The sequence below is a fragment of the Piliocolobus tephrosceles genome, chromosome 11 (genome assembly GCF_002776525.5).
Source record: "Piliocolobus tephrosceles isolate RC106 chromosome 11, ASM277652v3, whole genome shotgun sequence".
In the NCBI taxonomy this organism is placed as follows: domain Eukaryota; kingdom Metazoa; phylum Chordata; class Mammalia; order Primates; family Cercopithecidae; genus Piliocolobus; species Piliocolobus tephrosceles.
The window spans coordinates 51,049,056-51,065,426 of NC_045444.1; the positions used below are offsets into that span (position 1 = coordinate 51,049,056).

The 16,371-nt window shown below is 37.2% G+C and overlaps 1 protein-coding gene across 1 annotated transcript in view; it reads right to left on the reverse strand.

Moving 5' to 3' along the window:
- The window catches only part of SCN3A (sodium voltage-gated channel alpha subunit 3), a 112,821-nt gene that overhangs the window by 88,113 nt on the left and 8,337 nt on the right, over window positions 1–16,371 (reverse strand). Inside the window, exon 2 of the mRNA XM_023188159.2 lies at window positions 5,899–6,089. The gene's annotated coding sequence lies outside the window, so the exon portion shown is untranslated. The remainder of the gene's footprint in view (window positions 1–5,898; window positions 6,090–16,371) is intronic.

The following is a 16,371-nucleotide window of genomic DNA, read 5'->3' on the forward strand; positions in this document are numbered from 1 at the left end:
AGTTGGTGATTGTCTGAGGTTCATAAAAAGTATCAATTTGTTCTTCCCAGGGAAGGGAGAAAGAGGTAAGATTTGGGGAAATTTCCCTTAGGAAGTGATATTGGAGTAGGCTTTGCAGGCTAGTTGGAATTCAACTGGGGGCTTGTGGTGGTGGTGGTTGGAAAGGGGTTGGTAGGAAGACACATTGATAGAGACACATTAGTAGAGACACACTGAGCAGGCGGGGATGGGGGTGGCATATGTGCAGATGCAGAGATAAGAAAGAGTGTGGGGAGTTTGGGAGCAACGACATGAAATTCATTATGGGTGGACATCACCCTGCACGGAAGGGAGTGGTATGACATAAAACTTGAAAGTTAGGCAGGATAGATAGACCACTGAGGACCCTGCACTACACATGAAAGTATGCCATGGATAGGGAGTGTTATGATCAACGTGAAGACTGGAAAGTTGGTGGCAGTATGAAGGGTGGACAGGCAGGGAGTGACCCTAGAGCAGTCGTTTTCAAATGTTGTGGCTTCAGGATTTCTTTCTACTCTTAAAATTATCCGTGAACCCAAAGAGCTTTTGTTTTTGGGAGGACTTGGCTATCCATACATACCATATTGAAAATTAAAATGAAAAAATGCAAAAATTATTTTAAACTAATAATAAACACTTGTATGTTTATACAGACAACAGATGGTTAATGAAAACAACTATATTATTCAAAACAGAAAAAAATTTAATGAGGATGAATTTGTTTCACATTTAGTCAGATATGTTTATGTCACTTAAGAGAATACATTTAGATTTTCATGAATGCTTCTGTGTTCAGTCTGATGGAATATGTTGTTTTATTGAAATATAAGAAGAAAATTTTCACATATTTGTGTGGCTGGAAAAGGGAGTGTTTTAATTGCCTTTCCAGGTAACTGTGAATATCCTTCTTTAATATCACACCAAAACTCTACAAAAGGTAGCTTATTAAATTAGCTGTGTGAAACCAAGAGTCATATCAATGAACTTTTGATCTAGCTTGTCCTTTGAATAGGTCTTTTAAGTAATCATGCATGATTTTGTATCATCATGCATGGATTATTTGGAAAATGGCACGTTGTTATGAACGTCTTCCAAATTTTGACAAATTTTCTTATATAATATCCAAAAATCACATTTGTTACTATCACCACTAATGTCCTGAGAAAAGCTGTAATGTAAGGGTAGGCTGTCAAGCTCCCAGGGGCAGGTAAAAGTTTTCCCAAATTCCAATTTCCTCTTGAAAGCTCCAGTTTTAACATTGACAACAAATGCTGTTATTTGCTTTTCCTGAAGTGACAGGCCTTCCCTTTGTTCATTTTTGAGAAAACGTGTGCCAAATACTCAAGTCTGAATAACCATAGCTTGTCAGTTATTCTTTCAAGTGAAAATGGTGTTCCATGAAAAAAAGAAAAGTGGCTTATTCAGCTCCTGACTCAATCACACAAGTGCTTTTCCTAAAGACAACTATGGCATTTCAGTATGCAGTCAAATATTTTATTCCTCCTATTTCATCATACAGAATGTTAAAGATAGGGATTTTTAGGGCTGCGCTTGAGCAAAATTAATATGTACTGCTTCATCAGAGATGTATTATGTGAACTGGCATTATTTTTCTTACTGAGCGTGTGGAGCAATGAAGAAAACACAGACTACACCTATAGTTTGATGCTACTGCACTGACTCCTGCTAAAGCATTAGCAGTTTTAGCACATGCCTATTGCTCTATCAGTGCAAATGCAAAAACTATGAAAAAAGACAAATGCCATTTTGGTATTATTACGAAAGTAGTTTAGAACTCAAAGCTCACACACAAAGCACCCGAGGAATCCCTAGTTGTCTAAAATCTATACTTTGAGAACAACTGCCCAAGAGGAAAGCAGTTAGACACCACTCAATAGTCAAAAGAAGAGAAGTAAAGGATCTGACAATAGCTCTGGTACCAAAAGGCATGGACTTGGCAATCAGAACTGGATTCAAGGCCTGACTCTGCTGCTGTGTTCCTGAAGCTTTTTTATTCTTTGTAATTGTAGCTGTACAATGGAGATAATCATAGTTCATACTTTATAGAGCTAATATAACATTTAAATGAGAAAATACACCTAAAGGGTGAGCACAGTGCCTGGAATACATTAATAGTAGGTCATCAATAAGTTAGGGAGAAAAACCACAGCCAGAAGAGTGTATTTAATGAACAAGTATAGAAGAGAGAAAAACAATGAGATTTTGTGACTGACTTGATAGGAGATGTGAATTAAAGTCATAGGGTTAAGCTCACTTCCAGGTTTCCAGCTTAAGCCACAAATTGACATTAACCCAATAGAGAAATGGAGGTTTGTAAGGCATAATAATAAAGTCTGTTTGGAACCTGTTCAGTTTGATATAGCTGTGAGATATCTGGGTATATAATTAAAATATGGATTTGAGACTCAGAAAGCTGTCTGGGCTGGGGTAAAGTTGATTAAGAAGTTACTGGATGAGTCTGGGCATAGTGGCTCATGACTGTAATCCCAGCACCTCAGAGGCTGAGGCAGGAGGATTGCTTGAGTCGAGAAATTCAAGGCTGCAGTGAGCTATGATCTCGCCACTGCACTCCAGCCTAAGCTGCAAAACAAGATCTTGTCTCAAAAAAAAAAAAAAAGAAAAAAAAAGAAAAAAAAAAAAGCAGTCACTGGTTGAAGCTGAAGCTAAGAATATGCATAGCATTGCCTAGGGAAAAATGGTGAAAGGGTGAAGAGTGAAGAGACAAGACTCACACAGCTACCAATTTTTAAGTAATAGGAACATAGAGGATGATAGGCAACGAAGTTAGAACAATTACCTAGATGCCAAAGAGGAATTTCCAAGATGCTAATTAAAAGACCTACTTCGGATTTAACAATTAGTCCAACTCTCTGCCTGTAAAATAAATGAAGAACAGTCCCAAAGAAGCTAAGTAATCTCATCAGAAATGTCTACTGACAAACACAAATTATGACTTTTTCTATTATAGTTGACGTATTTGTCTTAAATCTTACTATTATATGGTTTGCTCTAAAAGATCTAAGCTGTATATAAATAACTACAGAAAAATAGATTTGGCTAGTTCATTTCAGTTTTCCAGTTTCACATATCAGTGTACTATGATGCTAACAAAATCTTATGAAAGTACTTGAAGCCAGCCAATACAATGAGTACAAAACTAATATTTGTTAATGAATCAGAATCTAGAAAAATGCCATTGTAAACATTTAGGATATGCTGTGGCATTACTAAGCAAAATTTTTTTTCCCGTTAGTCATGGCCTATGAGTTCTCACCTTGCCTAATTTTCCAGAGTAGCAGACAGTTTGGCAAATTGTATTGGTCCATAACCTGTAGTATCAGTAGTGTCTCTGTTTCCCTCTCTCTGTTGGGATTTTTATGATTATGTTGCAGACAAAATCGATTAGTTCCGGTCTGTTTCCATGGAAACAAGATTGTGTCAGAAGGCTGTAAATTTGTCATCTTTATGGATGGAAAGTTGCAGTATGTCATATAACTTGAGACAGAACTAAAAAAATCTGCAATGCATTTTCATGTCTTTGAGAAGGAGAGTGTGAATTGCTGTGATGGACTGGGTCCATTACTGAGGAGGGACGCTGTATTTTCTCGGTATGTACTACAAGAGACTATTCTAGTAAGGGTCTAATGTAAAAGACCAGATTGACCAACTAACTACCTAACTGTTGAAGAAAATTAGTTAATTTTCCCAGTAAAATTTTCACTTAAGGCTAATGATTGTCTGGTAGTTACCAATATTCTCAGGCAGCATATGCACCCAACAGCATAAGATTTATCAAAGGCATACATAGAGCACTCAGCACATTATAATGATAACCACTGGACACATTCCAAGGCAGAATTAAATGCTATTTTCTATAATTTCAATAGTTTTGAAATAATACCTGGTTGATGCGTCTCCTTAAACAGGTGGCTGTGAAGATTGAACAATAATGAACAAAATTCTATTGAATGATTACTATGTCTCAGACACTGTCATGCAATATATGCATGTTAGCCCATTTAATCACTATTACAATTTCATGAGGTTGATACTATTATTATTTCCACTTTAAAGATCAAGAAACTTAGGTGCAGGTAGGCTAGATAAGCCAAGGAGCCAAGATTTAAACCTCTCTAGTTAAAAAAAAAAAAAAAAAAGCCTGTGTACCTAAGCCTGCAAAATGAGAAGATTCTTGATGTTTGCTGAAACAAAATTAGGATAAATCACTACCTTACTGGGAGGTTACTATGTATAAAGCCCTGTGTCGGGAATGAGTGGCATAATCTAAGAAGTGTAGCAATATAGTCCTCATCTTTATTTCCACATAGAAGATAAAGCAAACAGGAATGAATTAATAACAAATATAAAACCCACATCTACATTCACATGTATGCTACACACTTTGGAGTTATTTAATGATAAATTAAAAGACTAGGCTACCTTCTTCTATGTCAGGTACCTCTTGCTCTCAATGTATTGCCAAGGAAATCAGCATTACTATTAGTCTGAATAAACCTTTTCAGAAAGTAACTCTACAGGAAGGGTAACACATGTTATAGCCAAATACAGATGAAATCTAGACCCTCTTTATGTTATTGTTCCGTTTCTATTAGCTAAACACATGATTGCCAACCTGTGCTAACTATTTAACAAGATGATCTATTTATGTTTTTCTGTACCTGGACTCAATGTCATGGCTCTGGAAAAAAAAGCTTAGTAAAAAAAGCATGAGTTCATCTCTATCTTCAAGATAATTATCCTGGAACTAATTAAATTTTAGGGGTTGATATTTCCTGTGACTTCGTCCTTATCAGATAGTTATTAGCTTGAAGAGACAACTGCTAACTAGTAACAAAAATTAAGTTAACATTTTAAAGGACAAATCAGCATCATTGGGTTTATTAACTTTTTAATGTTTCTTTTAAATGCTTGCAAAGTAAACTGTGTGTTTGACTCCCCAGTATTCATTCCATTCCAGACGCTTCCTTCAAGCCCCTTGCCAATCTTTGTTTAAAGACAAGGTATGTGGTCTAATTCTGGCCAGTGAAAGGTGAGGGGACTTCAGTCAAGTGGTTGTTTGTAAAAAGTTTCTTCACTCCCAAGAAAGAGAACAAAGAGAAGATAGCATTCTCTGTCCTCTGGACCCTTTTCTATTGGGATAGAATACATGGCACTACTTTAGCCAAATTAAAACCAGAAGCGATGCCAATCTGAGGGCAAAGCTGACACACTGAGGGTGGCAGGTCACAGAGACATATTTACCCCTGGGCCTCTGATGGATCACTCAGCTTGTGGACCCAAACAACCTCTGCACTGCTTGTTCTGTTCAATAAACGTCTTTCTTGACTAAGACAGTTTTAGACAGTTTTTCTAGTTAGTTGCAGCTGATACACCAAATAAATAAATAGTCTTTGCTCAGTTCAAAAACTTGACCAACTGAGAAGCCAGCTCACAACCAAGTACTCACCACATATTTGGATGACCTTTACCCCATACAGTCAGGTGAGCGATAGATCCAATTACCAAATAAATATAACAAAATTTAAAGTAAATACAGTCCAGGGTAATTTACTAAATACACAGGATGAATGTCTCTTTTAAAAGAAAAATATATAAAAAACTGAGTTAATCACTCTTTCTTACATCAATAGCCTTTGGCATCATTCCATCCCCTAATGTCATCTCTGCTATGTCTCCCTGCATATATTTGCCTCATTGGAAGAACAAACTGATAGAGGAAGGAAGAAAACACCCCTCTGCCTTCTTTTGGTCCTGATACAGCTGTCCCGGTTAAATGTAGAAATTTTAGTTTATTTTCCACAAAAACAAATTTATACCCAGAAGTTGTTTCGTTACCTTAGTCACAGCACCTTTTCCCGGAAAAGCTCCAGGCCCCTTCTGTGAATTATCTCATTTATTCTTACAATATCCCTAGAAGAGATTCTTTGCTCCTTTCCCAGTAGGCCGCTCTACTATGAATCCTTGACGGTTATCTCATCCCTGACAAACTTTGACGTGGCTTGGCTTCAGCTTTCTTGCTCCATGATCTGTGTAGAAAGAGAATACAGGTGAAATTAGCCTGTAATCTTTGACATTTGGCATAGGGATGCTCTGGCTCTGTGTCTGGGTTTTATTCCTTTATTTATAGCCCTAGATCGAGAAAGCAGGGATGATGCAAAGCAGGATATTTAAACCCTGTTAGAAGCATGCCCTAGCATGACTTAGGAAGAATGGAACCAGGAACCACTGCCAGGATCCTAGGGTGGGGACAGGGGCACTTCCTCCTTCTTTGGCAGCCTTGATTCCTTTACTCTTTCTGAAGGCATGCTGGCACTCCTGAGCATCCTTCTGTTCTTCCCTCTTGCTTCCTTCTCTCCTCTTCCCTCCTTATATCTTCCCCTTTGCTTCTTTTCCTCAAATACCTCAAAGACCAAAGAGGTAGACTAGTGGAACATGTGGTTCACATTGGTGTTGTAGGTCATTTTCTAGTTCCTTTTCCTCTCCACCTAAAACCCAGTTTGAGAGGCTTACTAAAATAAGACAAGAGCTTCTAAGAGTACATTTTAGATAAGCTGAGGTAAAAAGCCTGCATGCTAAATATTAACCTAAATGTAATAACCAGATGTCATACTCCTTTCCGCTATAACCAACAGCAATGGCTTAGCAGAGTTAAACCAATAATAATTATTTCAAAGGGCAATATATATAATTCTACAATCAGTAATTAACATTTAAGACAACATTTACTGCAATTCATTTATACAATGCTCATAAGCCAAACTAGTCATGAATTCTCACCAGTAAATTTCCCTTGACCACTTACCATAACAAAAAAACATTAAATCTCACTTTTACAATTTTATACATGGTCTATAAATTCTTTGTCTCCAGATGAACTCTCTCCTAAGCCATTACTTTTTTTTCTCTATTCTGTTACCAGAGTGATGGTTTCAAAACACATACCCTACCCTTGTTCAAATCTGTCAGTGGTTCTCAGTGACTCAGAATTATTTTAGCAAAGTATGGAAGTGCCTTTATGATCTGGCCTCTGCCTCTCCTCTCTTACCTCTCAGTAAGCGGTAACAATAACACAAATGCTAATGATAATACCCATCAGACACATCATGCTTCAGAAATTGAGCAATAGATTGTTACATAAATTTATAATCATTCAATAAATGTTAGTTCCCTCTACTTCACAGCCTTAAGCTTAATAAATGTTATTTCCCTTGTCTTCATAGTACACAAGTAACTAAGTTTTAAATACTTTGACCTTCAGCTTGAGCTATAATGAACATGATGTTAAGTATGTTAAACAACCCCAAAATACCTTTTTAAAATATTTAGAGCTTTTTGCTGGGATGTGGGGGGCTTGAGGCAGGGAAGGCTGGATATCGAAGAGGGAATAAGGAGGAGCAGAAGGGTAGAGTTTGAGAAAGCATCCCACAAGTTTCTGATTTGCTTGAATTATCTTTCTTTTTCCCATCCTTGTGAAAATTACTGATTTACAGATTGGAGAAAATGTATTTTATGGCCTTGGCTTCAAGACAGAGAATTTTTTTTTCTTGTTTTTAATCCCAAGTATCCACGGGAAATCGCAGTGATTCCTTCATGTGGATTCATCCTCCAATTTAGGCCACATACTTCAAACTGTATTACATCTTAATAAGAGTTGCATGTCACTCATGTTTAAAAGCAGCCCTGGTTTACAAATTAACCGTTATATAAAATGGGACTCTAAGCAATTCTGAACTTCAGTGAGCATAAGAATCACCTGTGTGGCAGGGCGCGGTGGCTCATGCCTGTAATCCCAGCACTTTGGGAGGCCGAGGGTGGGCAGATCACAAGGTCACGAGTTCGAGACAGCCTGACCAACATGGTGAAACCTCGTCTCTACTAAAAATACAAAAATTATCCAGGCATAGTGGTGAACGCCTGTAATCCCAGCTACTCAGGAGGCTGAGGCAGGAGAATCGCTTGAACTCAGGAGGTGGAGGTTGCAGTGAGCTGAGAATATGCCACTGCACTCCAGCCTGGTGACAGAGCGAGACTCCATCGCCTCTCCCCTCAAAAGAAAAAAAAAAAAAAAGAATCACCTGTGCTACTTGTAAAAATGCAGATTTCTGGATTCAATTTCTGGAGATTCTGAAAAAGTAGATCTGAGGTAGGGCCCAGGGATCTGCATTTTTAATACACTCTCCAAGTCAGTTTTGTGCAAGTGCTACATAGATGACTATTTGAGAAAGGATGCTCTGAAGGAATGAGTAAAGAATACAATCTGAGTGCTTTTGGTAATCAAGCCTAGAGTTTCTCTCTAATGTCTCCAGTAATTAAGCAAAAGATGGAAGCATATTGGATCACATGAGTTTTGTTCTATTTTAGGAAAAAACAAACACACACATTTCCTAAAAGCTATGTATAAAAAGCAAACATTTTTCAAGAACTAAACTGAAGGGAGGAAAGTTTGTTTAGGATATGGTATAAAGGACATGAGGCAACACGCTCAACAGACATCTTAAGTTTAATTTTGCAGAGATGCATATAAGGTTCAGTCAAAAAACTTTTTCTCTGATGGCTGCAATTAGTTAAACTCAGTGAATTTCATTTAGAAGGTGATGAGATAAGACAGTCCAGAAACTTTGCTTTCAGACGACCTAATACATTGATTGGATCTGGAGATCCCCCCAAAATGGTTAGCCTGCATTTGAAATTATCTTAATAAAATTTCAGCAATTTAGTAATTTAGGGGAAATTCTTCAGTTTTCAAATAAGGAAGTGATAGCTCAAATAGCATGATAGAAACACTATCCTAAAAATGCTAGATGTCACCAGTTGAGGAATCTTAGACAATTTAAACCTTTAATTTTATTTTTCTTAAGCTGATTCTACTTAGTATTGTTATTAATGCTCATGCTAATATCAACAATTGAATATTCTAGAAGTAAGTTTGTTTGTATTCTCTTTTGTGGTTATTTTAGTTTATCCTGAAAATTTATTTAGCCTTTAAGATCTTCTAGTTCCCAGTGTTTGTAAATTTTTTGTTTTACTATGGCTCCACTATTTTTAGCATCATTTTGCGTCTTTACCCTTTATTTCTGGCCGTGAATGCAACTTTATTTTCTTTCAATTGTTTTTATCTTCCTTTATACTGATGACATGATATACCTGCTTAATAATTTTCCAGGTTACAACCATCTGTGTCATGCAGCAGGCTGTAAAATTCTGGCTATTCGGCATTTTGCGCAAGAACAGAAGCAGATCCAAAGGTGATCATGGAGGAACTCACAAGCTTTGCCATGAGGGAGGGACAGCTTTCCATCTGGGTGGGAACCTGGTTGGCTCTTCAACCTCTGTGAAGAGGTAACAGTCTCAATTACGATCTGCTCACTTTGTTTTAAGACTTCAGGTCCCTATTAAAGAGGTAACTTCAAATGGGCAAATCACCAAGATATCATAGGGTGAAATAATGAATGTTGTCTAGGAAACCAAATTGTCCATTCGTTCTTAGGGAGCTCCAGAGATTCTCCTTGTGGCAACTTTGACCACCTTCATGGTGGTCCATGTTAACTTAAAGTCTGAGACTTCTTTCTTTGTGTTGTATAAAATTCATTTCTTCCTTTAAAAACATTGGGCTCGGGAGGCTCAGAGCTAAGTATACATTTTGAAAGAGTAAATTCATTAGCATACAGTCCTTAACAGATGTATCACATACATTTTCTCCATTTTCCTTGTCTTGAGATTCCTATTGCACAAAGATATATTTATATATCTTTGAACCTGGGAGGCAGAGGTTGCAGCGAGCTGAGAATACGCCACTGCACTCCAGCCTTGGTGACAGAGCGAGACTGCATTCCCCCCACCTAAAAAAAGAATCACCTGTGCTACTTGTAAAAGATGCAGATCATATATATATATATATATATATATATATATATATATATATAAAACTTAGCATCACTTTTTAAAAGAAGTGGGATATAATAAATAAAAATAAAATTCCTCTATGTGATTTAAGACTTTTTCATTCTTTAGCATGATTCTATACTTCTTATAAACCATTTTTTCTCAAGGACTATACTTAGTTTTATAATAAAAATAAACATTAAGAAATGAACTTGGAAGCACTGTATCCTAACATTGAAAATAATCTTTCAGGCCATCTAGTTTCACCAACCTAATTTAAAGCAGTGGTTCTCAAAATTTAGCATCAGAATCACCAGGCTAAATCTTGCTAAAACACAGATTTCTGGGTTCCACCCCAGTTATATATGGGTGGGACCTAATTTTGCATTTCTAACAAATGCACAGATAATGCTGATGTTGCCAGCCCAGGAACCGCACTTTGACAATACCTAGCTTATAGAATCCAGAATTTTATGGTTTTTTTGTTTGTTTGGTTTTTGTTTTTTTTAAGGTTAGAAACATGTATACTGCATATACAAAAATTAATTCAAGATGGATTAAAGACTTAAATGTTAGACCTAAAACCATAAAAATCGTAAAAGAAAACCTAGGCAATACCATTCAGGACATAGGCATGGGCAAGGACTTCATGTCTAAAACACCAAAAGCAATGGCAACAAAAGCCAAGATTGACATATGGGATCTAATGAAACTAAAGAGCTTCTGCACAGCAAAAGAAACTACCATCAGAGTGAACAGGCAACCTACAGAATGGGAGAAAACTTTTGCAATCTACTCATCTGGCAAAGGGCTAATATCCAGAATCTACAAAGAATTCAAACAAATTTACAAGAAAAAAACAAACAACCCCATCAAAAAGTGGGCAAAGGATATGAATAGACACTTCTCAAAAGAAGACATTTATGCAGCCAAAAGACACATGAGAAAATGCTTATCATCACTGGCCATCAGAGAAATGCAAATCAAAACCACAATGAGATACCATCTCACACCAGTTAGAATGACGATCATTAAAAAGTCAGGAAACAACAGGTGCTGGAGAGGATGTGGAGAAATATGAACCCTTTTACACTGTTGGTGGGACTGTAAACTAGTTCAACCATTGTGGAAAACAGTGTGACGATTCCTCAAGGATCTAGAACTAGAAATACCATTTGACCCAGCCATCCCATTACTGTGCATATACATACCCAAAGGATTATAAATCATGCTACTATAAAGACACATGCACACGTATGTTTATTGCAGCACTATTCACAATAGCAAAGACGTGGAACCAACCCAAATGTCCATCAATGACAGACTGGATTAAGAAAATGTGGCACATATACACCATGAAACACATGCAGCCATAAAAAAGGATGAGTTCATGTCCTTTGTAGGGACATGGATGAAGCTGGAAACCATCCTCAGCAAACTATTGCAAGAACAGAAAACCAAACACCACATGTTCTCACTCGTAGGTGGGAACTGAACAATAAGATCACTTGGACACAGGAAGGGGAACACGACACATCGGGGCCTGTCATGGGGTGGGGAGATGGGGGAGGGATAGCATTAGGAGATATACCTAATGTAAATGACAAGTTAATGGGTGCAGTACACCAACATGGCACATGTATACATATGTAACAAACCTGCAGGTTGTACACATGTACCCTAGAACTTAAAGTCTAAAAAAAAAAAAGAAACATGTATACTGGGCATATCATTTATATTTTTGTGGTTGCTTAAAGATGACAATAACAGATTCTTCAGTTTCATTTATTTATTCATTTGATGCCCTATAGTGTAATTTTCCTGCATCTGGAAACTTGAAATGATTTACAGCAGTATTACACATAAGCCTGCAATCACTTTTCAGTCTCCCTGCTGCCAGCCTGACTCCCGTACAGCCTGTTTTTACCTCGCCAGTCAGAGTGATTTGAGAATATAAAAATCAAATCCTATCTTACTCCTCTGCTCAGAAGCCCCCAGAAGCTACCCAGAAAAAATGTCCCAAATCCTTACAATTGCCTAAAAGGCCTTATAATCTGTCTGACCTTTTGGTTATCTAGCGGAAGGCACCTCCTTCTATTCTCTTCCTCCCTCAGTTCTCTGTAGCCAAACTGGCTTCCAGCTGTCCTCTGTACCTGGAAGCACACGCAGACTATTCCCCCATTCCAGTATGCTCTTCCTCTAGAAAACTGAATGGCTAACTCATTTATCTCCTTCAAGTCTTGGCCAAAAGTTTACCTTCTTAAAGAGACCTGCTCACACTTCTCCTCTAAACTCTTACCCTGCTCTGATGTTTCCAAGTCACTTATCATTTTGTTAGGTACTATATAACTTACTTATAATGTTTATTATTCATTTTATGTCTCTCCTGGGTAGCACAGAAACAACACAGGGGCTGGAATATTTGACTTTTTGGGGTCTATTTTCCCCATTGAATCTCATGTATCTAGAACAGTACACCCACCTAGTAGTGTTCAATGAATACTTTTTAAAAATCAATGAATTATTTAATTTTGGTTTCTGAAAAATTTAATAAATTTTTTTTAGATGTATTATTTGGAAATTCAGCCCAATCTTTAGAAACTCACATATTCTATTTATGGCAACATATTTTATAATAACAATGTCTAGAAAAAATGAAACTGTCCACTAATGGGGTATTGATTAAGTAAATCAGATAATTTTGTTTTGTATTATATAGATATTAAGATGATAAAACATAAAAGACTCAATGCAGGAAAAACAAAGCCAAACTCTGTAGGCACCATATTTACTAATTATGTAGCCTTATTTAATCTACACCAAAATACATACATTAAAGTCCTCTTTACCTCAAATATAATTATATAACTATGCCAAGTTTACTAGACTCCCTTTAAAACAAAGCAAATTGAAGACTGAATACTTTTCCTAAAGTATTTCCCACTCCAAAATATCTTAGAGAAGTAAGAATGATAATAGAGAACAAGGATTAAGCACTTGTCACTTATCAGGGACTGATTACTTCATTTAATATTCACAACAAATATATAAGATAAATATGATTGCTGTTGGTATTTTTTAGATAAGAAAACAATAAGGTTCAGAGGGAACAAGTAACTTGCTCAAGGTCACATGACTAGTAAATGTTGCCATCAAATTCTATAATTTTTTCTTTGGAAAAGTTAGTCAAAGCCTCTCTACAATGATCTTACCAATGAACTTCTCCAGCTACATCTTACATACTCTGTATATTTCCATTCCCTAAAAGACCCCAGCCTCTGACATCTGGCGTTCAAAAATGTTCACGCTGTCTGAAATATCATTGACCACCAACTGTCACCTGTTAAAATCCTACTTACACTCCAAGGCTCATCATACCCCAATTCCAAGTCAGAAGTCGTTTTGCCTTCCTCTGACCTCCCAGAGCACACACGTCTTGTCTAAAATTTTTACAGTAATTATATATATTCTATCTTCTGTTGTTATTGAAGATGTGCCTTATTGCTTCTGCATGTATTATTAAATTCCTTGAGGATAAGGGTATATTAACTACCCACCACAGTAAGCAGGACATTATTCGATATATGTTGAATACAATTACCTAAAACAAATTTTACAAACATTCTGTCCAATATGGTAGCCACTGACCACATGAGGAACTGAGCATTTGAAATGTGGGTAGGTGCCAAATTTCGAAATGATGATATTTAGGACATATCATCTTAAATAAAATATACCATTAATAAAAGTAATCTTATTGTTTCCTCTTTTTTGATATTAGAATCTAGAACATTTAAAACTACATAAATGGGACTCATTATATTTCTAACGCACAGTGCTTTTTTCAGATGTACTTGTTCCCTACTCCATCACTCTCCTCCAAGGGATCAAACCCATGAACAAATGCACGAATTAAGCGAAAGGAGAATCCCCTATTCTGAGATGTCCTGCAAGGGTGAGGGGGCTCTCTCTGGATCAATAGTTTTTCTATTTTATGTAGTCAGGTTGCTGCTTTTGTCTTTCGGTCTAAGAAACACCATAGTGAAAAAGCTACTTTGTTCATAAGTGAACATTCTCTGTGTGTGTGTGTGCAGAGGAGCAGAAACCACATGCAAATCGGAATATAACAGAATTACAGGAAGCTTTCTATTTTGAAGTACATTGGCAACATGACAAATAGAAAGCAAACAGCATCCTCCGAACAATCCTTGATCCCTTTCCTACCCCAACATCAGCCATAATAGAGAGCCCTATGTGTTGCCCTCAGCCACATGTCTCCTACTGCTTGCTGGTACCATGTGCTTTAGGCAGCTTCTTTCCAGGCAAACACAGACTGTTTACTGACTGTAATCAAAATGACAGCACACTGTTTTCACAACTGAGTGTTGAGAGTCGACTGCCTTTTTCACTTGGCAACCTGAGGAAAATTGAGAACTGGGAACTTGAGGTATGACTTACATTACTTTAAGATGGCGGTGTTGACTACTCCACATGTTATCTGTGCTCTTTTGAGATTTAAAATACAGAGGACTGGGATTTGTCTAGTTCAGAGCAAAAAGGTTTTAATCACTGCTTTCAGATGGGTGCAAATGGTAAACCACACCGGAGCACAGGATGATTTAGGTGTGTCTGAAGTTCAGCTGCCATTTGATTCTTCATCAGCAAAAATCCAATCACATAAAGAGGCCTTCCCCACTAAGCACGTCCCTTAGATACACAGTTATAGTGTTACAGAGTGGATGACTCTAAGATGGTGCCACAGAAGATAATGCAATATACTAGAAAAACATGCCCCGCCCTATCTTTCTTAGAAATGAGATTTAATGAAAAGATAAGAAAGAGGAAAACAGAAGGAGAGATATACAAGTTGCAAATCAGACAACCTGTATTCTAGACTTGTCTCTGCTATCACTTGTGTGATATATTGAACACTCAAGATCTCAGATGTTTAGTGTCTATATGCGTAAAAAAGAAGGGAGAGGTGGGAAATTGACCAGTGAATTTGTAGCACCTCTTTTATCACTAAAACTCTAGTTCAGTGTCCAGACTTTGGTACTCTGTACTAGACTTACTCCAAATGTTTCTCCCTTCTGAGAGAAACTTCTGAGGGTATAGCAATACCCTTATACCCTGAACGTGGGTCACTAAACTTTCTATAAATTGTGTTCCTGAGGTAGGTGTGTCACATCTCTTATAGGATATATTCATTTTTAGAAGACTTTAGTGAACTAGATGCTTGCATAGGCCCTCTCCAGTCCCAATTTAAACTGTTTCTTGATGAATAAATAATATAATGCCTTGAGTAGAATATGACTTGAAGATCAGTTGCTGAAAAGAACTCTCTCTTGAATCCTTTCTAACTGTAGATATTCAATTTTGTACACATGACATCTTCATGAAATGGTAATATAAAAAAGTCTCCTACTGATAAATTCCGTACAAATTGCAGTTAACAAAAAACCTAGAAAACTTTAAGTCTGGTTTTCTGGGAAATATGACCAGTCACTTGGCCACATTTCCCCCAAAAAGGGCCCTTTGAAATAAAGAAAAGATGAAAAAAAAAGTCTTTCCTGGGATCTGAATTCAGGACCCAGAGAATCTGTGTTTTTCCTTCAGCCTCTAAGCACATCATTGGCACCAAAATAGAGCAAAGGACTGCGTGCACTGCCCTGATTGAGGTGTGGATGATGCCACTCACTGCAGTGGGGAATGCAGAGTAAAAGGTCTCTGCACATAAGGACAGGAAGGGGATGCTGTTCAGTGCTCAATTCTTTTGAGGCTACAGGAGATCCAGAATGCCACAGGTAAGAGAAAATTACATATGATAAAAAATTTTGTTTTAAACAGGGATTGTAGGAACTAAACTGCTGAAGACTAGCATGGTCTGTCTGTCTTCACCCTCCAGAGGATAGAGGATCTGGTAAATAAGAAACTGACTAGTGAGGGCAGTAATCCTGAGGAAAAACCTAAGAAGAGGTGAGAGGGAAGATGCCAGGAGGGAGAGATGCCCTGCCGGGTGCCTGAACTGTCCCCTCAAGGACATGGAGGATTCAGGATCCTGATAAAATTGTCAGTGCAAAATCAGACATTGAGTTCATTCATTCTTCAAGTGCCACTCCTCTTTAAAAATTAACAGACTTTATTTTTTTAGAACAATTTTAGGTTTACAGAAAAGTCGATCAGAAAGTATTGAGTTCCCACATCAAGTGCCTTTTTTAATGTCTTAAATATCTGTCTTCAAAATTTTTATTCAGAAATAAATTGAGAGAATAAATAGAAACCATTTTGTTAAGTGTGAAACTTCCCAAATCTAGCTTTCTTGAGGGATATGGATTGTTGGGGGAGAGGAGGAAGTGTATTATTTTCTGATTAAATTGATCTTACAAAGTGTTTTCTGAACTGGCACCACTATAGATTTAATGGGAT